The sequence below is a fragment of the Sorex araneus genome, chromosome 6 (genome assembly GCF_027595985.1).
Source record: "Sorex araneus isolate mSorAra2 chromosome 6, mSorAra2.pri, whole genome shotgun sequence".
NCBI lineage: Eukaryota > Metazoa > Chordata > Mammalia > Eulipotyphla > Soricidae > Sorex > Sorex araneus.
Window position 1 is genome coordinate 4,426,773 of NC_073307.1, and position 20,695 is coordinate 4,447,467.

At 60.5% G+C, this 20,695-nt stretch overlaps 1 protein-coding gene across 7 annotated transcripts in view; it reads right to left on the bottom strand.

Moving 5' to 3' along the window:
• Nucleotides 1-20,695, bottom strand: part of LEF1 (lymphoid enhancer binding factor 1) — an 87,241-nt gene that overhangs the window by 24,094 nt on the left and 42,452 nt on the right. The gene's annotated exons all lie outside the window — the stretch shown is intronic.

Here is a 20,695-nt window from a genome sequence, read left to right on the forward strand (position 1 = left end):
ATATTTGTTTAAAACTTTATTAATTCAGAAGTCTAAAACAACAGAAATAATTTCTTTAAAGGTTCAAGTTATGTGTTTGGACTTTAGTTTCAAGTCTGCCACCTTTTGCTTGGTTAAAGCTGAATTCTACCGTTCAATAGGTCCCTCCAGGAAATTATTAAGCAAAATCAGAAATATAATTAGAGCTCAGGCATCCCACCCGAATTCAGATTGTTGTTGTTTCTGAGGTATCGCAGCTTAAAGCAGAATTAGTTACTTTAGTTACAGAGCTACTACCAGGAGCTAAGAAATTCCACTTTCCCTTCCCTTACCTGACCCAAGAAATCTCTCACACACACACACACACACACACACACACACACACACACACGTTTCTAGCTTTAAACTTGTACCAATTAAAGCAGTCTGCGGAAGATCTGTGTGTAGAAACCACGCAGAGGCTATTCCAGCAGGAAGGAGCGTGGGTTTCAGACGAAGAGAAGTAATGAATTCTCCAGTCTCAACTCACTAGGTGGGCTCGTGCTGGCCAGTTTGCGCTGCTCAGTTTTCCCTGCCTCCAGGACAGTTTCTCCAGAGTCTGGGACTACAATCTGGACCAAGCAACGGCTACAGCACAGGACAGTGAGAGGGACGGTGACGGACAGAGGGGCAGTGAGGGACAGAGCGAGGGACCGGGAAGGACAGTGCGAGGACAGCGTGAGGGACAGCATACGTGGCCGTTCCTCTGACATGTGGAATTTTGGTGTTTTTTGTTTTTTGAACCAGCTAGGAATAAAAGGCGTGTGGCTGCAGCAGGAAGGACCGCCTCCCCTCGGGAGGATCAGGGGCACTTATTCTCCTGGTACCTTAATTCTTTTCATTGCTACACCAGTGGTTCTCAGTAGCCTAGCATGAGAAAAAAAACCATTTAGGGTCGTGGTAGGGTGTAGCAACTTTGTAGAGGCACCGAAAGTTAACAGTATTCTAAGGACTTAAGTGATAAGTGAAAACATTTTGAAAACCAGAATCCCCTTTTTATTTGTTTTGAGGGGGTGCTCAGGGGTTCCTCCTGGTTCAGCACTCAGGAATTACTCCTGGTGATGCGTAGGGACCATATCGGATGCTGGGGATCGAACCCAGGCCAGCCATGTGCAAGGCAGGCACCCTTCCCTGCTATCTTCTGGCCCGAATCACCATTTTTAATGATGTCATTGCTCCACTGTGCTTCCCTATTTCCTGAGTGTCAGATTCCGCCTGGCAAGAGTGCCCTTGGCGTTGATTCAGCCGAGCACGGCCATCGACGCTACAGCCTCCCCTCTGCCCCGCCGTGCGACATCGCGCATACAAATGTGCCCAAGGTTAGGAGACAGTCCAGTGCACAGAGTTCAGTGAGGCAGCTGCCAGGTGAGTCCACGGAATGCAGAATGCCGGGGATCATTAGAAACTCTTCCCAAAATGGAACCCCCAAATTTTTTACCACTCAAATGCTAAAATAAATATACATTTTTCAACTGCACTTTAAGTGCTTTTCGTTTCAAAATTCTACAACCTGTGAGGACAGGTTTGCTCAGGGCAGCTGTGTGGAGCAAGCACTGTGGAAGCTGCATGCGTGCCTGGGCGCGTGCATGTGTGTGCATGCATGTGCATGTGTGTGTGTGTCCACATGTGTGTATGTGCGTGTGTGTGTACACGCAGGCTCCGGCCCGAGCCCCTCCTGAAGGAGCGTGTGAGCGGCGCCTCTCCTTCCCGTCCGACCCCCACCCCAGCCGCAGCCGGAGGCGGGCGCGGGCCTGCCTGCTCCTTTATGCTCTCCCTGCTCTCCTCGGAATTTTACGGTTTTCAACCCAGATTTGCTTTCCTGTGGGAAGGAGATAAGCAGCCGAGGATTTTCCTTTAAGCTCCGGCCTTGTCTTACGTGCTGCAGGAGGATGGCGGGAGGAATGTTCGGGGGCCGGGGTCGCGTGGATGGCGGCCACGCCGGGCCAGGCGCAAACAAAGCGACGGCGAGGGCGGGTACAGGGAGCAGCTCGGGGGCCTCTGGCGGCGGGTCCCCGCCACCCCAACACCCGTCCGGGCCGGCCTTGTCCTCTGACGGGACTCCTGGCACCACAGGGACACGGCCAGCGGCCCCCGGGGGACAGCCCCGAGCCCCTCCTCATAGCTCGCGTCCAGGACCCTCCAGTGGACACTTGGAGACAAAGAGCAAGGATGAGAAATCATGCGCGAGACCCGCCTCTGCCCCTGCCCACCAAGCACGGGTGACCGTGGCCAGCAGCTAAGCACTCAGGGCCGCGGGGCCTGACGGGAGGAAACTGAGACACAGCGCTGGCACGTCCGGAGAGCAGCGCCCGCAGGCCCCAACACCCCGGTCCGTGAGCCCCGCACATTTGCAGGGACCCCTGGAAGGATCCCGGGTTTCCCCAGGGCTCGGGCACCGTTTGTCTCTCTCACAGCCCTGGAACCCGGCCGGCCACCCCAGAGCAGCAGCGTTCCCGCCAACGACCCCCCCCCTCGGCCGGCTACAGCCGCACCCCCTCTGCATGCTGCACCTTTCTTTCTGGGTCACACCCACATGGTCCCTCGAGCACTGTCGGGAGTAATTCCTGAGTGCAGAGCCAGGAGTAACCCCTGTGCATCGCCGGCTGTGACCCAAAAAGCAAAAATAAAGAAAGAAATAAATAAATTAAGAGTAACGTGCCGTAAGCCCATTTCTCTCACTCCCCGTACTGTGTTCCCTAGAAGCCTCGGAGAGTGTTAGCGCTCCCTTGAGGAGGACTATATATTTGTCAGAGCAGGAATTTAAGAGAAATATAACGGTATATATTTTTACATTTTCATGAATGAACATTTCTGTTCTGTTTGGGGGCCCTACCCAGCGGTGCTCAGGCCTTACGCCCGGCTCTCTGCTGCTCTCAGGGCCATATGTGGTGGCGGGGATCGAACCAGGGCCAGCCGAGTGCAAGGCAAGTGCCCTCCAGCTCTGCTATTTTCCCAGCCCTGCTGTGGTAGTTTCTTCCTCCTCTCCCCGCACCCCCCATCCATCCCTCTCTCTCCCCCGCAGTGCTCAGGGGAGTTTCTGAGCAGTGAGTGTCTGTGTGGAACCTGCCCTCTGTGTCCCTGCTCTCCCTCACACCCAGACTGCCCTGCCCGACTCTCCCGCCTATGGTCATCTAGGAAATACCGTCTCACCGAGTTGACACACTTCACCGTATGACCTAAGAACGGCATCATGAACCACACACGGGTCTCGTCAAAAAGAGCCGCGGGACTGGGGAGCAAGTCTGCTAGCACAGCGGCTCCCCTGGCCCTCCAGTGCTCAGAGTTGATCTCTCGCAGCAGACGCCACGGAGCGTCTTCACGAGACTCGCCCTGCTCACGGCCCGAGCCTGACACTCACCCACTTCAGGGTGCAGGCTCGGCGCCACCGCGCACAGACGCTCTGGTGACACCAACGCCAGAGTGCATGTTTGTGTGCGTGTTGTGTGTGCATGTGTGTGCATGTGCACATGTGTGTATGTGCATGTGTGTGTGTGCACATGTGTGTACACGCAGGCTCCGGCTCGAGCCCCTCCTGAAGGAGCGTGCGAGCGGCGCCTCTCCTTCCCGTCCGACCCCCACTCCAGGGAAGGGGGTGTAGAGAGGCAGCACAGCCGGCCCGGGGCCGACCCCCAGCACCACCAGCAATGACCCCAGGGTGCAGAACCAAGAGTGAGGCCTGAGCAAAGCAGGGTGTCACCACACGCCCCCCTCGCTCCCCCAATAAGAGGAATATTAAAAAGAAAAAGAGGGGCCAGAGCGATAGCACAGCAGGAAGGTGTTTGCCTTGCACATAGTTGACCTGGGTTCGATCCCTGATACCCCCTGTTGTCCCCTGAACAGTGCCGAGAGTGATTCCTGCATGCACAGCCAGGAGGAACCCCTGAGCATCACCAGGCAGGGCCCAAAAAGCAAAAAAAAAAAAAAAAAAAACCGAAACAAAAAAGAGCTGCTGACTATGTGAGGCCCAACTTAAAAGCATGGCAAGTTTGGGTTCATTTATAAAGTTAATCGGAGGAGTTACGGCCGGGGACCGTTTTCCTGATGTGCTACACCTCTGCTCCGTCTCTTCCTTGCTAGTACTCCCAATGCACCGATCCTCGTCTGGAAGGCCACAAAAATAACAGGAGCACCCCCTTTCCAATGAAACTTTACACCCTCTGGACTCCTCTACCGCCTGTGCCTGCTCCTCTGGCCCAACCAGTTGCTTCTGGGGAGGTGTTTGGGGCAGGAAGGGCCGTGAGCTGAGTGAGTCTAAGCCGAACCTGCAGGTCCCCCTTCCTCGGGCCTGCGGACTCCAGGCGCTGACCACTGAGGCCGTCCGTCCCACTGCTTCTCTCACTGGACACAAGCTGGTGCCCGAGTCGCCTCTGGCCGCCTGAGTCCGGGGCCTGTTTCCAAGCCTCACTGTCCCGATCAAAACGACCCCACGGCCCGAGAACTCGGGGATACGAACCCAAAAGGCCAGGCTGCACCCCCACCCCGGCTCACGAGCACTGTTCGGATGCTCGGCAAGTGGACACAGGCGCTCCGAGAAACCACACCACCCCCGCCGGCCCTGCTGCTGGGCGTCCCTTCACGGGCGCTCTGCTCGCATTCCCGCAGAAGCAGTCGAGGGTCTAACCAAGCCCCCGGTCTAGAGCCTGAGGTCCGAGACACCGACGAAGTCACAGCACACAAATGGCCTTAGCAGGCCCTTGCTTTAAAACGGCGTCTGGGGGACACTGCTTTAGCTTGACCATCTAAGTGCTTAAATGCATCTTTTTGCTCTATTTGGTAAGGATAAAACAGTCCTGGGGCTGGAGAGGTAGTACAGTGGGCAGGGCGCTTGCCCGGGCTGACCCAGGGTTGATCCCCGGAAGCCCAAGTGGTCCCCTGAGCCCCGCCGGGAGTGGCCCCTGAGCGCCTTGCCAAGGTAAGCTCTGAGCACCACCCCGAGTGGCCCAACACCCCAAATACACAAACGAAAGATGCACTTTTGCCCTTCGCTCGCAGCTGGGGCTATGGAGGAGGTGACGCTGAGCGAAGGAGAGGAGGGAAACACACGCTCACCCCCTGGCCAGGAGCCCTCCTGAGGCAGCCGCAGACTGAGGCGGGGGAGCACTGTGAGGCGTGAGCACTGCACCCCCAGAGCCCCGTAGCTGCACCCCTGTAAGCCGGTCACCTCAACCCAAAACTATACAGGAACGACGGTGTCCGCTTCCTGGCTAGGGAGGAAGGCGCCGTGGCCTTGCAGTTAGAAACCGGGCTGCCCCCGTTTCCTTCCGTCCCACGTGCAAACCCCTGCAGGCCCAGGGCCGGGGGCGCCCCCTTCGTGGGGGAGGGCAGGTTGCCTCTCCCCCAGCATGCACTCGGGCAGCCCTTCCCATCTGCTGCCAGGCCTCAGTTCCCCGGGGCTGCCCGGGCCCTCGTCTGTCCGGGCTTGAGGCGGAAGTGTCCGGACCATCGTCAGTCACCTCCTCAGCCACGCCAGAGCCAGCTCGGCTCTTTCCTGGGCTCCCCTTCCCCCATTTCAGCAGGGAGGGAGTGTGTGTGTGTGGGGGGGGCGGGCATGAGCCTGGATGCCAGAGACCCAGGGCATCTTTGCCGCAGAGACATCGCCTCGATCCTGCCATCTGACTATCCGGGACGAGCACTGTGCTTGGGAGCACCTCCTGCCAGTGCCGCCTGCCAGGCCCGAGGCCTCTTTGCCCACAGAACTCGGTACCACCGACGGCTCCCCTTAAGGGCCAGGGCTAGGCGGAGACAGCGAGCCCTAAGGGGTGAGCAGGCGGGCGCACTCGGAAGTCCCAAGGCTGTTTCTCCCCACCCCCGGGATGAGAGAGTGAACGCAGGTCCCAGCAAAGCCCCGGGGGTCCAGGAAAGGCCCGCAGGGAACATTCCAGCTAGATCCAGGATGAGGGAAATGAAAAGGCCAGCCTCCAAACAGCGCGAGGACCCAGAAACAGTTACGTTAGAGGGACCTTTCAGAGGGCTTTGCCTCCCCGCCCGCACTGGCCACCCACGGTCAGAGTTGGGCCCACCGATCGCCTTTTCTGAACAGTTTTTAAAGATCGTTATTTCACGCTTGAGAGCAACTCTGCCATCTGTATTCCGAGGTGAGGTCCAGCCTTACGCTTTACCTCCACTTACTTACCTGGCCTTCAGGGTGACGAGAGCCACGGTTACCCATCACCGACCCTGTGCTGGGCCCAGTGGGCACGGGAGAAGCCCGCCAGGGACCTTCTCCAACATTCCCTGAGTTCTGAGACGTAGGAGGGACGCTTCCACGCGTGCCATCACAGCGCTGGAAAGGCAGCGCTCTGCTGGGTTGCATTAAATGCAGAGGTTAAGAGACCCTCTCGCTGAGGGCCGCAGAGAAGAAATTATTCTGGAGTGCAGGCCGGAAGCTGAGGAGGAGGAGAAAGCACGGGTGCAACACCCTCGACTGGCTGGCCTCCAAGCCCCTCCGGCCTCCTGAATCCTGCCTGCAGCCCGACTCCTCACGTGAAGAGGGAACTGGCGTCACTGCACATCCCCCTCAGCCAGCCACCGGCCGGCGTGGCTCCTGACTGACCCCGGAAGGGGCGCCCAGGCCCCGGCGCGGCAGATGCCACGGGCCAGAGAGCACAGACTCGTTAGGGAGACATGCACAGTCACAAGCAGAGGTCGGGGTGAGCTGGGGTGGGCGGGGGAGGCATCGGGAGGACAGGGACACTGGAGGCCTGGGGAACCCACATGAAAATACAGTGTCTGACCCAAAAAGGAGTCTCCCCCCAAACACAGTAACCTGCGATTCCTCTGACTGCTGGCTGCCTGGAGTCCAGCCCGCTGGCCAAAGGCTTCCCGGACAATGGGAACTACAGGCTCAGCCACCCCTGTCCGCTGGCCTGTCCAGGGGGGTTTGCCGAGCATCGGGAATGGCGTGGGCCAAGGCGGGGCGCAGGGCGTGTGCTGGGTGACTGGGGGCAGCCAGGGCCGCAGGTGGTACAGTCTGCCAGCGGCGGCAAAGGCAGCAGGTCAGGCCCCAGGCTGAAAGGGAATCCAGTTCAGGGCCGAGGCAGCCCCGGCCTCTCAGACAGCAGGGCCGGCACAGCCAGACACTGGCCCTGCGGGGCCGCGCCAACAAGCAGGCTCCCCAGAATGTGCTGAAGAATCTCTGGACTCCAAAGGAGGGAAACAACAGCTGGGCTGTTTGGGGGAGAGCTACTGGCCGGGGGAAGGGGTGACAGCCGCGAGGGTCGGGTGATGCTTCACACACAGGGCCTGGAGGCCACCTCACCCCGCAGGGGCCCCCAGCAACATCCTGAGTGATGCCCCCGCGCCAGGAGCAGCTGAACGCCGGCAGATGCGGTGCCCAAATGAAACACACCAAAACGTTAGTCTAACACTCCAAGTGAGGGAGGGCTAAAACTTCTTAGGAAATAAAAATTATTGGGGCCGGAGTGATAGCACAGCGGGTAAGGCGTTTGCCTTGCACACGGCCGACCCGGGTTCAATCCCTGGCATCCCATATGGTCCACCAAGTACCGCCAAGGGTAATTCCTGAGTTCAAAGCCAGGAGTAACCCCTGAGCATCGCTGGGTGTGACCCAAAAAGCAAAAAAATAAAATAAAATGAAAAGATAAAAATAATAAAATGATTATAGTAACTCGCATATACCCCTATACATACAGGTAAATGTATATTATATAATTATTATATGTGACACAATCCTCATCCAAATTCAGATGGCATTCATCAAGGATAAAGTTTCAATAAATAATATATCAATAAATACATTTGTCAAGGATAACGGCTCAATCCATAATAAAGTCTGTGTGGAAGCAGGAAACACCTCAAAGAGCCAAAGTCATCTGAGAAACTGAGAAGCAAGAACATGGGCGGCATCTCGCTACCCAGTGTGAAACTACTGCCCAGCGGCAGTGGTCAGGACCGCTGCACTGGACTCAGGGAGGGCTGAGGGCTGGCTGGGATCCAGTCCCCGAGGACCCGTCTCTGGGCTGCCCAGAGAATCGGGCGGGCCACTGATTCCCGGCGAGGGAGCGGCCCACGGGCCGGAGTCAAGAATGCCTCTTCAGAACACGGAACAAACATACGCGAACACAGAGGCTGGGTGTGGGCCTCACATCACACACAAGCGTGAGTTCAAAGTGCATCAAAGCTCTCGAGGCCAGAGCAGGATCCCTGGCGGGCCGCGGGGAGCACTGGCAGAGTTCTCGAAGATCTGGATCTCAAAGGGGTTTCCAGTGCCACCACTCCACCGGCCAATGGCACAGAAGCAAGAGCAAACCAATGGGGCTCTCTCGAACGAAAAAGAGTTTCTGCACAGCCAAGGAAAGAAAAGCTCCACGGGTGAAAACTAAGCCACCCAGCCGAGTGGGAGGAAACAGTCAAGCTCAACCCATCAGGTAAAGGTGTAATGTCCCAGGTACTTAGGGAACTAACTCATCAAGGTCAACAGCGACGACCAGAAATGGGGAGAGGAAATGAACAGACACATGCACACACATCGTCCCCGGTCACCAGGGGAATTCCAACCAAGATGCCATGTTCTCCTGGCTCTGTGCTCGGGGATCAATCCTGGTGGGGTTCGGGGGACCCTCTGGGGTGCTGGGGATCGAGCCCAGGTCGAGCCCAGCAGGGCAGGTGCCCTACCCACTGTACTATCTCTCTGGCCCACGGGTTGAGTAGATGATCACGAAAACCAGAAACCGGGGAGAGGGCGCGGAGAGCAGAGCGCCCGCCCTGCATGGGAGGCCTGAGCTCAGCCCCCAACACTGCCAGGTGGGGCCCCGGGCGCCCCCAGCACCGAGCCCAGGCCCAAACGCTGCACAAGAACTACCAGGAGTGGCCCCTGCCCCTCGTCCCAAATCTAAGCAAATACAACTAATGGCGCCGATTTCCCTTTAGGTAAACTCAGTGGGTGTGGCCTTGAGGGTTTTTAAAAAATTATTTTTTTAAATTTGAATTTATTTTTATAAAGTTGTTCAGGATAATTTATCACAATCAATATCCCACCACTAATCCCACCCACCACCATCACCCCTTCCCACCACCGCCCAAGCCCCAAAGCAGGCCGTCAGTGATTGATTTTTGTATAGCTTGTTATGAATAACCCGCTAAAAAGGATCCACGCGAGTTTCCTTAGAGGGAAGCACAGGGAGATTGCTGTGCAGGGCTTTCCAGACGCCAGGTGTGACTCACCTCCTGTTTCCATCAGGCCTGAGAGCCTCCAATTTGATGTGGAAAACGAGCAGAAGGCAGGTCTGTGAGAAGATTCTTTGATGGAAGAGGAAACTGCTAGGCAGGGTGCTGGGAGGGCTGGCGGGAAGGCGGCAGCTCCGGCGGGCCAGCGTGACCTTGCCCTACCTCGAGGGCCCCCCGCTGGGATCCTCAGACCCAGAGCCACACCCGCCGTGAGAAACAGTGACACTGCCCTCTGGTGACAGGACGGTGGGGTGAGCTGCATGGGAACTTCTCGGCCTGTCAGCCTGGATTCCCTCCGAAACTCCTGGAACTCAGGTTTTCAGATTCCTGAGAAGTGAATGAATGACAGACTCGGGGCCAGAGAGATGGTGCAGTGGGTAGGGCACTTACATTGTGCCTCAGCCAACATGGAATGCCCAGCAGCCCACGTGGTCCCGAGTCCCCGCCAGGAGTGATCCCTGAACACTACCAACACCAGGTGTGGCCCCAAAACAAGAATTGAATTAAAAAAATTTAAGAACTTATCCCTCTGCCCATGCTTTTAACTCCCCTTCACAGCAGAGAGTGTGAGAACAGCCGAGCCTGTCTGAGAGAGAAGGACGCCTGCCGTTGCCATCTCTGCCCACAGGATATGCTTTTGAGTCAGAGAAAAAGAACCTTTTGTTTTGGTTTTAAAAACAAAATCCTGAAATGAGTTGGAAACGGAGGCAGAAAACTTACACGAGCAACCAAGCCGACCGTGCAAATTCTGTTTCATGCAGTGTCGTCTGCTCATCTACGCCCCTCGAAGTTAGATTAAAATAGCAAACTTTCCTTGAAAACATTAATTTTGGTGGCACTAAAAGAGGAAGCAAGCAGTAAAGACCTTTCAACAGACTCTCAATTCTATTTATACAGTATAAAAAGAGAAACGCTTGCCACGGGCGGAAAATTCTGGTAGTGAGGCGAAAACCCTGCTAGTGCAAAGGGGACTTCTCGGAATATATAATGAAAGGCGATCTCCATTTTGTACTATTTGTTGTGAAACTTTCCTCCCTGGATTTGATTTTGCATCCTTTTTTTTTTATTATGTCAGGATTTTATTGATTAAGAAATTACATACAGAGGTTCTCAAAGAGTCGTGTAGTTCCAAGAATCAAATTGTGCTCTAGCACTTGAGCTATTTCCCTGATTTTTTAAAAAAATTTTTTGCTTTTTGGGTCACAGTCGGCGATGCATAGGGGTTACTTCTGGATCTGCACTCAGGAATTACTCCTGGCGGTGCTCAGGGGACCATATGGGATGCTGGGAATCGAATCCAGGTCGGCCACATGCAAGGAAAATGCCCTACCCGCTGTGCTATCGCTCCAGCCCTTTTTTTTTTTTTTAAGGGAAAATGCTGTAGAGTCCTGGAGGCAAACACTAGCTGTCTGATCCCTGAGTCTTCCCAGGAGAGACCTTGGCTCTTGGTTGAAGCTGATCCACTCATCTCAACCAAGTAGACTGATGTAGAGTTAATCTACTTCTAATGAGTGTCCCTTGGCTTACAGAGGGCCCTGGAGTCGCCTGCACCTTTGCTCCGGAGTGAGTGCTCCATCTCCAGGGCTTGTCAGAGCCTGCTCCTAGCGTCTTGGTAGCATGAAGCCATAGTGGGATTATTTACACCGTGGAGATGGCAATCTGGGCAAAGTCCTGCCACGTCCCGGGAGCCGCCGGTCAACCAGCCCACTGCCCGAGAACGCCGCGTCCGTCCCTAAGGCGGGCGGGGCACAATCTGCTTCCCCTGTTTCTCACTGGCAACAGGTACCATCGTGGTCCTACGGAGACCACTGCATCAAGGACCATCAACACGTCACCAGCACCGCCACCCGTGCCCCCAGGGCCTGCCTGGGGGGGACGCCGAGAGGGCTCGGGGCACTGCCCTCCCCCCCCCCGGAAGTGCCCAGCAGTCAGAGGTGTGAGATGCGTTAGAGAGAGGGGTTGAAAACTACCCTGCACGGGTGAATTTCACACAGAAAAGCAAGGAACGACGCGATCTGCACCAGGCCGGTCTGAGAGGGCACAGCCGGGCGGGCCCACGATGCCTGAGGAAGAAATGAGCAGGGAAGAGGCTGCCGACGGGGCCCGACGCCCTCCTGACGCCGTGAGGCACTCAAGGGCCCCTGAGAACCTCCGGGAGAGGAACCGATGCCTGGCGTCAGCTACAGGCCAGTCGGGGCTGGAGGCAGCTCTGAGGGGACGGGGCTGCTCCAACAGCGCGTCCTGGCCCCGCCTGCTCCGGGCTTCCCAGCCCCGCAGAGCAAGGCTCGCGTTCCCCGGGCAGGTCTTGTGTGAGGCTCACGGGAGACCCCGCATGAGAAACGCTGCGAGGCAAACACCGTGCCGTGCAGCATTAATGCCCCAGGGGCAGGGTCCCCGAGCCCGTGATTCCTGATTCCGAGTCCATCTGTGATGTCGGCTTTGGCATTCGCCGGACAGCAGGCCTGCGTCACGGCTTCCCACGAGGACGCCAGGAGTCCCATCTCTCCGTCAGGGGGTTTCTCGGTGTGGGCAGGGTTTCTCCCTGGTGTGAATTTTCCGTGCAGACACGGTTGGGCCGGCGCTTGAGGGACACTGCAGTTGCCCACCAGCACGGGCAGGAGAGGGACACCTGGCTGGACACGCGGTGGACGTCCCCTCTACAGCAGAGCGGCTGGCCAAGGAACAGCGGGTGATCCGCTAAGACAGGAGCAGGGGCGCACGCCGCGGGGGGCACAGAGCATGCGGGCGCCTTCGAGGATAGCCCAGTGCCCGCGGGTGGGGCAGGGCGCAGGGCACACGCCTAGGGCACACGCCTGGGCTCTGCGCCTCGAGGGGAAGGGCTGGCCCTGCAGGGAGGCCCCGGCACGGCGGGCGCGGTGCACCCCTACCCCAGAAGGAGAAGATGAGCAGCTGCCAGCGAGAGCTCAGCCGGGCCCCAGGGCCGCACCGTCTCCCTCAGGCATGGGGCAAGCAAACTCACGACACCAGCTCAGGCCCGACGTGGGGAACAACACGTCAGGTGAGAGGCCCAGCTGAGGGAGAGGCAGGGAGAGACTGCTAGCTGTCCCCCCCAACACACACACATATGCACAGACACACAGACACACACATATGCACAGACACAGACACACACATACGCACAGACACACACACAGACACACAGATACACACAGATAGACATACAGACACACGTACAGATATATGCACACAGACACACGGAAAGACACACATGCATACGCACACACATGCACACACACATGCACAGGTCAGACACACTGATATGCATACACACAGACACACTCATGCACATACATGCACGCACACACATGCAGACACACGCAGACACACAGACATGCACACACATGCACAAACAGACCCCTACACACAGAGACACACACACACACACACACACACACACTCACATGGGCTGAGTGTGCAGGACCGGCAGAGTGCTGAAGACCAGCGGGACGGCTTTAACCAACGCCGCCCTCCTGCAGCCGGGGCCCACGGGCCGAATTCCTGCATGAACCAATGCGACAAGTGCTGGAGCTGGGCCGGGTGTGGCCACGGGCTCTCGGCTCGGACCCCGACGGGAAGGAACTGCAACTCTCCAGTTCTGAGTATCTGGCGGTGGACGACATTGCTGTCTGTATGACGTCACCGTGTACGATGTCACTGTGTACGACGTCACTGTGGGCTGGCACCTGAGCGGGAACAACGTGATGGCCATTCACCATTTCCCAATGTGGACAGGGCGGGGCAGGACAGCACCTGCCTTCTTGTGGGAGGCCCCGGGTTCAAGCCCCGGCACTGAAGCCAACCAAAGTGAACCGAACCGAACAAGGCCTTAGTGGTCTAAGACCCTAAAAGAAGCTAGGAAGGCTGGGCCCCTCAGGACAGAGGGAGGAGGCTGGCCCCTCAGGACAGAGGGAGGAAGCTGGGCCACCCCAGGACAGAGGGAGGAGGCTGGGCGCCCCCAGGACAGAGGGAGGAGGCTGGGCCCCTCAGGACAGAGGGAGGAGGCTGGGCCCCCCCAGGACAGAGGGAGGAGGCTGGGCCCCTCAGGACAGAGGGAGGAGGCTGGGCCCCCAGGACAGAGGGAGGAGGCTGGGCCCCTTAGGACAGAGGGAGGAGGCTGGGTCCCCAGGACAGAGGGAGGAGGCTGGGCCCCTCAGGACAGAGGGAGGAGGCTGGGCCCCCCAGGACAGAGGGAGGAGGCTGGGCGGGGCTGGAGGAGGGTGATCCTCCTGATGTCCACGAAAGGGTCGTGCCTGGGACGCCCGTGCCCCAAGCCCTCACAGCGTCAGAGCAGGACGCGCCCCCAGCGGGAAGGGGCTCCCTGGGAAGGGCAGGCGGCGGCTGGCAGCCCCAGGCCACACAGCCCAGCCCCAGAGCACAAGGCAGGGAAGAGTCCCAGGAGGCCGGCGCTGGACTGAAGCCCATGGGCTGGTCTCCCCGAGGGGGCTGAACCCAGTGACAGTCGCCCCCCGGAAGAACCCCCTCGCCCGAAGGAAAACCTTCCTAGCCCCACGGTCGGAAAGTCCAACAAGACCCAACTCACAAACCAGGCTCAGCCCCGGCCCCGACCCCTCTCCGGGCTGGCCGCAGGGGCCGCTCCCAAGCACAGACGCAGGACTGAGCCCCGAGCACAGTCAGGCGCGGCCCCACGGCAAGACGCAAATCACGGAAAACTCTGGAACACGGGATTCAGAGCTTTGTGAGATTTAAAGAGGGGCCAGGGAATGGCCCGGGGGCAAAGGAATCGCCCCACACACACACACACCTGCCCCGCCCAATCCCAGGCAGAGGGCAGCGCCCCGAGCCCACCGGGAGGGGCTGGGCCAGGAGTAAGCGTGGGGACCGTTGGTGTGCCCCAAAGCAACACACACACACACTCACACTCACACACACACACACTCACACACTCACACACACACTCACACACACTCACACTCACACACACACACTCACACACACAAAACAGCAGGGGCTGGAGAGAGCGTGCAGTGGGGAGGGCACTTGCCTTGCACCTGACCAACAGGGTTTGAGCCCCGACATCCCACAGGGTTCCTCAAATAGCCCCCGCGCTGATCCCTGAGCACAGAGCCAGGAGTCAGCCCTGAGCACCACTGGGTGTGGCCCCCAAACCAAATAAATATATTACGATAGTTCTTCACTTTTCAGACGCTCCGAGAGTTACCCGTAGAATCACCCGGCAGTTCCACGCCCGGGAAGGCCAAGAGAACGGGAACCAAAGTCCATTTCGACATTTGTGTACAACATGGGCCGGAGTGAGCCAGAGTGACAGGACGGCGGGGAGGGCGCCTGCCTTGCACATGGCTGACCTGGGTTTGATCCCCGCATCCCACAGGGTCCCCCCCACACCACCAGGAGTAATGCCTCGGCGCAGAGCCAGGAGTAACCCCTGAGCACTGCTGGGTGTGGCCCCAAATCAAAGTAACACACAATAAAAACAAAACAAGACAAACCACGGCACGTGACATGTTCACAGCAAGTAGTGGGGCCGGGCTGGACAGAGAGCAGAGTGGGGAGGGGGCTTGCCTTACACGACCCCGAAGCTCCATCAAGCACTGACCCCTGAGCACAGAGCCAGGAGTCACCCTGAGCACTGCCAGGTGTGGCCCCAAAGCTAAAACTGAACTATTATAAAAAGAGATGGGAACAGCGCAAACATCGCAGGGGCCGGATGACCTGCCGGAGCCGGACAGCGAGGCCCGTGCAGCTGGGCGAGGAGGAGGCCCGGGGTCTCTCCGGAGGTCGCCAGGGCTGCAGGGCTCCGTCAGGCTGAGGGGCGGGCCGCGGGGGTGCCCTCTGGCGGGACCAGGGAGCCTCAGGGTGGCCGCGGGGACCAGCCGCCCTCCTGGCCGGGCCAGGCTCTGTCCCCGCGTCACTGGAGCGTCCCGAGCAGCAGGGCCGGCGGCACGTGTGCAGGGCAGGTCGCCGCCCGGTGGGGCTCAGCCCACCTTGCCCTGCTCCTGTGAGCCGGGGTCGGTGGGGGCAGGCCGCAGGGTCCCTGTGGACGCTGCCTCCTGCCCCATCGGCCAGGCACTCGCCATCAGGCCACTCAGCCCGCTGCGTCCACACAGTGCCGCCCCTGGCCCTGGCCCTCTCTGCAGATGCTCCTCTCCCTCGCGCCCAGCCCGCCACCTCAGCCGCCCCGCCCCCCGCAGGTCTCTGCACTCTCCTTGTCCCCGCCTGTGCCAGCAGCTCAGTCGAGGAAGGGAGGGAGGGAGGAAGGGACGGCCTCCCCGGCACCCAGAGGAGCCAGGCCAGCGGGGAGCGAGCAGGCCCAGAGGCGCTGCAGGATGGCCACGCTCGCCTGGGGGGAGGGGTGCTGACCCCACCCTGAGCCCGAGGCCGGCCCCACGGTGTTCACCGGCCTGGCCAAGGGGCTCCAGACAGGAACCGCCCTCCTCAGACTCAGCCACAGAGAGAGGGACGGCGTCACAGGTCAAGCAGGGGCGGGGTCGGTCCAGAGAGGGGCCAAGACAGGAAGACGCCAAAATGCCAACCAAGGGGTTACCGGGGACAAGGGCTGGGTCTGTCTCAGGCTTCCTGTAGGGCCTGGAATTCCCAGCCTGAGTGCTGTGTGCTAGCCTTAGGGGGGGAGTGGGGAAGGAAGGAGGGAGGGAGAAAGGAAGGAGGGAAGGGGGGAGGGAGGGAGGGAAGAAGGAAGGGAGGGAGGAAGGGAGGAACGGGGGAGGGAGGAGGGGAGGAACGGGGGAGGGAGGAGGGAGGGAGCTGGAAGAGAGAACAACCTTGCACACAGTCAACCGTGGCTGATCCCCAGCACCACAGTGGACGACCCCTGAGCACTGAGCTGGGAGCAGTTTGTGTCCCCCATTATATAAGCAGAAGCCCACGCCCACTGGACACTTGACGTTGGGGCTCAGCCTGGGCCCCGCACACCAGCCCCAATGGCGCCTCTGAGTGCCCCGTCTCTGTCACGGCGTGGCTGCAGGGCCCTCCCCAGCCTCGTCTCACGTTCCTGCCACACGGATGCTCACGCTCGTGCACGCGTGCTGGGCACCGCGGGCGGCTGCCCCCTGGACAGGCGCACAGAGGGGCCACCCTGGGCGGCACAGCCTCCTCTGAGCCTCGAGACCTCCTGCCCCACCCCACACCCCAAGAACCACGTCCTCGAGGGGGTGCGAGCGGCAGGTCCCACCCAGATACGAGGCCCGTCTGCACCCTTGCACCCTCGGATGGGGCGCCCGGGCGTGCGGTGACCGGACCGGCCCCTCTCCCTGCAGGCGCAGGTCCCTGGCAGGCCGCACGCTTGCTCTGGGGTGGGCCGAGCTCACTGCTGGCCTGGAGCTGAAACGGAAAACGCGCAGACACGCCTCGCGGAGGCGCCCCCAACCCCACGAGACAGAGCCGGGAGCCGTAGTCGGGACACGGACCGCGTGTGCTCCCCTTCCCCAGAGCACTGGACAGAGAGTGCAGGAGCCGGGACGGGAGGAAGGCGAAGGTCAGAGATGCGCAACCTGCCGTGACGCCAGGCAGCCAAGGAGCGGGCAGGACAGAAGCTGCTGCTCCGCCGAGCACCGGGAGGAACGACCGATGGCACGTGCGTCCCCGCCAGGACCCCGCGGCAGAGCCCAGGTCTGGACGACGCTCTGCCCCTCGCCTGCCCGGCCCGTGTTGGGACACTGGTGCACTCAGCGTCCCCATCCGGCACCCAGATTCCTGCCCACCCGAGTCTCAAGCCTGGGGGCGGGCGTGGGGGTCAGAAGGCCCCTCCCGGTGGCCATCTGTTGGGTTGAGTCCTCAGCACAGTCTCTTCCTCCAAGTGCTCTAAGCAATTAGCACCTGCAGAGTCCCGTGGGGGAGGGGCGTGAAGCCCAGTAATGAGGCTGGCCGGGGCGGGGCGGGGGAGGGTGGGACCCCAGGGGCCACTGTCCTCCAGGACCGGAGCTGCGGCCAGGAGCTCTTTCCCGGGGCAGGACCGCACAGCTGGGAACCCAGGTGCGGCCCCCTCACACCTGCTCTGAGTGGGAAGGACGCGGCCCCCCTACCCCGTGTTGAGGGCACGGGGGAGCCGGAAGCCAGAGATGCAGCCACGGGGAGACCGTACCAACCGGGGCTGTGCCACCCCGACTCCCCCGGGGCCTGTGCCACCCCGACTGGCACCCGAGGGAGCGCGAGCATCGGCGTGGGGCAAGCGAGGGCCCCAGCGCCCGGGAGGCCTGCTTGGACCCTTCTCCTCCGTTCCCAGGCGGAATCCGGGGCGGGTGGACACAGGCCCTCGCCCGGCCCCAGAGCTCCCGCTGGACAGGGCAGAGCAGGGCACCCTGGTGCTTGGGCGACGGTCTGAGCAGGGCCTGCCCGACTCTCCCCCTCCCTCTCCATCACCCCTGCCCCTGCGTTTCCAGAATGTTCCTGTGCAGCAGCCAACCCTCCCTCCTTTGGTTTGACTCTGGGCCACACCTGGCGGTTCTCGGTGCTTACTTGGGAATCACTCCTGGTGGTGCTCGGGTCCGGGGGGACCGTCTGGGGTGCCGGGGACCGAACCCGGGCCGGCCACGGGCCCTCCCCGCTGTCCTGCCGCCCTGGCCCCTGCTCCTCTGACTTGATTCCGAACCCACAGGCCCGCAGCTCACTTCGTCTGCTGCTGGTCTGGGACCTGGGCACCCCCGGGCAGTGCTCAAAGGGCCGCTCGGGCAGCCGGGAGCGGCGTGTGGGCTGCCCTGTGCCAGCGTCTGGGGCTCGTTTCTGAAAGTCTCGCCCTCTGCACGGCTGCCCTGCCCGACCCCAGCCACGCGAGCGTCCGTCTCGCCCAGCATGCAGCCCCGGGCGCGGAGGGCGAGAAGGGCTCACCCGGGCACCACCACCGCGGGCAGGGGGATGGGACGCGCAGCCACAGGGGTGCGGCCAGGCCACTGGGGGCTCGTGTGGCCACCCAGGCCCCTCGGGAGAGGGCTCTGGCCTTGCCCGTGTCCCTAACCCCTCTTGACCGGCTACAGAGTCGGGGCCCCAGCAGGCCCGACGCCCAGCGGAGTCTCCCCAGGAGACCCCGGCGAGGAGGGCGGACCCGTGTCCAGGCGTCTGGGCGGTGCCCCCGGGCAGGGCACGGAGATGGGGGCTCTCTCTCGGCGGCCGGGCACAGGAAGGGGAGGCGGTGGCGGGTGGGCAGTGGGCAGGGGTGCGGGGGGAGGGGTGCAGACGGGCGCACCCGAAAGCTGCGACATCCTGTTTTTACCGCAGGCAGCCGGCTCCTCGCGGACGCCCGCCAGGGCTCGGGCGGTGCCTCAGAGGCCACGGGTCCTGCACCGTCCTGGCACGCAGGAGCTGACAGCGGCCGGCGGGGGGGCTGGGCAGGGGGGCCCCTTCCCCCAGGGCCACCCACCATCTCCACGACCAGCAGGACTCGCCCTGAAGGCAAGGCGGGACGGCTTCAACTGCAAAGTTAGTCTGTCCCGTTTTCAGCTGCAACACATTTACCTCGAGACCCTACAGCCATTGAGGAAGCACCGGCGGCAGAGAACCTTCCAGCAACCCAGAGTTCCTTCTCTGTCTTCTTTCCTAGAGACGCGTCTATGAGGAAAACTCTAAGACACTGGAATTCACACTATCGTCCCGTTGTTCATCGATTTGCTCGCAAGGGCACCAGTAACGTCTCCATTGTGAGACTTGTTGTTACTCTTTTTGGCATATCGAATACGCCATGGGGAGCTTGCCAGGCTCTGCCGTGTGGGCCAGATACTCTTGGTAGCTTGCTGGGCTCTCCGAGAGGGACAGAGGGATTGAACCCGGGTTGGCCGTGTACAAGGCAAACACCCTACCCGCTGTACTATGGCTCCAGTCCAAGACACTGCAACTATTCAACCTTTTTTAAAATTTTTTTTTAACTGATAAAAGTTACCAAAAGTCCCTTTCTTATTGCAGAAATTCATTCAAGTCACTACATAAAAGCATTCACATTTGGCACAGAATATTCAAGGGAAAAAAAAAAAGAAACACAAACTGTCCTTCAGACATTTTCTCTCTCCTTTATAATTACCCAAGAAAACTAACCTCAAGTAAGATTCCAGAGCCGAGGGAAGGAATTTCAGGGAATAAGGCAGGAGAACTTGGAAGGGAGCAGCCCCCCAAGCCCGCACTGTCCCCACTGCTGCCCGTGGCCACCCCTGGTCACCGTCTCATGTCACACCATCAGTCAGCTCTCCGTCCAGGCCTGCACCCACGCTGTGGACCGGAAACGAGCTCTCCCAGCGGCCCAGGAGCACAGGCCCGGCCGAGCCCAGCCGCCGGGCTCAGGGAGGAGCTAAGGGCGCAGGAAGAGCCCAGAGAGAATGTTCTAGGTCAGGAAACCACCTTCCCTCCCGGGAGCCCTGGGCAGCCCTGGGCAGCGTCTGCTGTTTCTCTGAAAGAATAGTGAGAGGTTTTCTCTTTAAATGTTTTTTTCAGTCCACGGGGAATAAAGGAACAGAACAAAGCATAAGATAATCCCCACAGAAACGGAGCCTGAGGGGTCCCAGAGCCAGTGCTGGCTCTGTGTGTGGGGAGGTGGGGGGTGGGGGGGGTCCCAGCGTGGCAGTCCTGAGCCGGAGCCAGGGCACCGTGACAGCACGCGGAGACCAGGAGGCGCCTGAGAGGCCAGCCCTGACGAGAACTGGCCCTTCACAGGACCGAGAGCCCGAGTGCCCACCACGTGCGGGCCGGCAGCCGGGGCCAGGGCAGCGGGCACAAGGAGGGTCGGCCAGCCAGGCAGGGCGAGAAACCCGTGTGGCATTTCCAGGACTCTTCCCAGCCCTCTTTCCTGGCGTCGAGGGGGAAGCAACGTCCCAGGGAAGGCCGAGGCGGCTCCACGGCTCTCCCGAGGGTGCAGAGGAGCGAGACCCCCCCCGGGCGCAGGGCGACATGGACCTGGAGTGTCCACCCTGCAGCCCGGCCTCCCTCCCGGCGGGGACACGCCTGTGCAAAGTCACACCTGCGCGTCTGCGTGGGCCAGACCCGGCCCCGGTGCCCTCGAGGCCCGTGGGGGCGCCTCTGTGGCAGTGAGGCAGAGAGGGGGCCGCGGCGTGGGGGTCCGTGCCCCAAGGAGCCCGGGGCAGGGTGGTCCTTGGGGGAAACCGCAGCAGGACCAGGGACGGGGCCCCGGGCGCCGTTCGGTCCACTCAGCACTGGGCTGCCCGAGTGCAATCCAATGGGTGGGTGGCGTGGGTGGGGGCTGCCCCGGCCTCAGTTTCCCCACGAGGGCAGGATCACCCTGCAGAGCAGCAACCGCCGTGCCAGGCCTGCAGGGGGCGCCTTCACCCACGCCCGCCTCTCTCGGGGCACCACCTCCACGCGGGCCGAGCTCTGCCCAGATATTTAGAAATTCCAAATAAACGTGAAGCTTAAAGGCCGAAGACAGTCTCACCCCCCAAATGGCGTCCCAGAGCTTTCTCCCCCGCCCTTCCCGGGACTGCGCTTCACGTGTCCCCCCTGAAGACGCGGGTCTCGGTGGCAGGGCCCGGAGATGCCT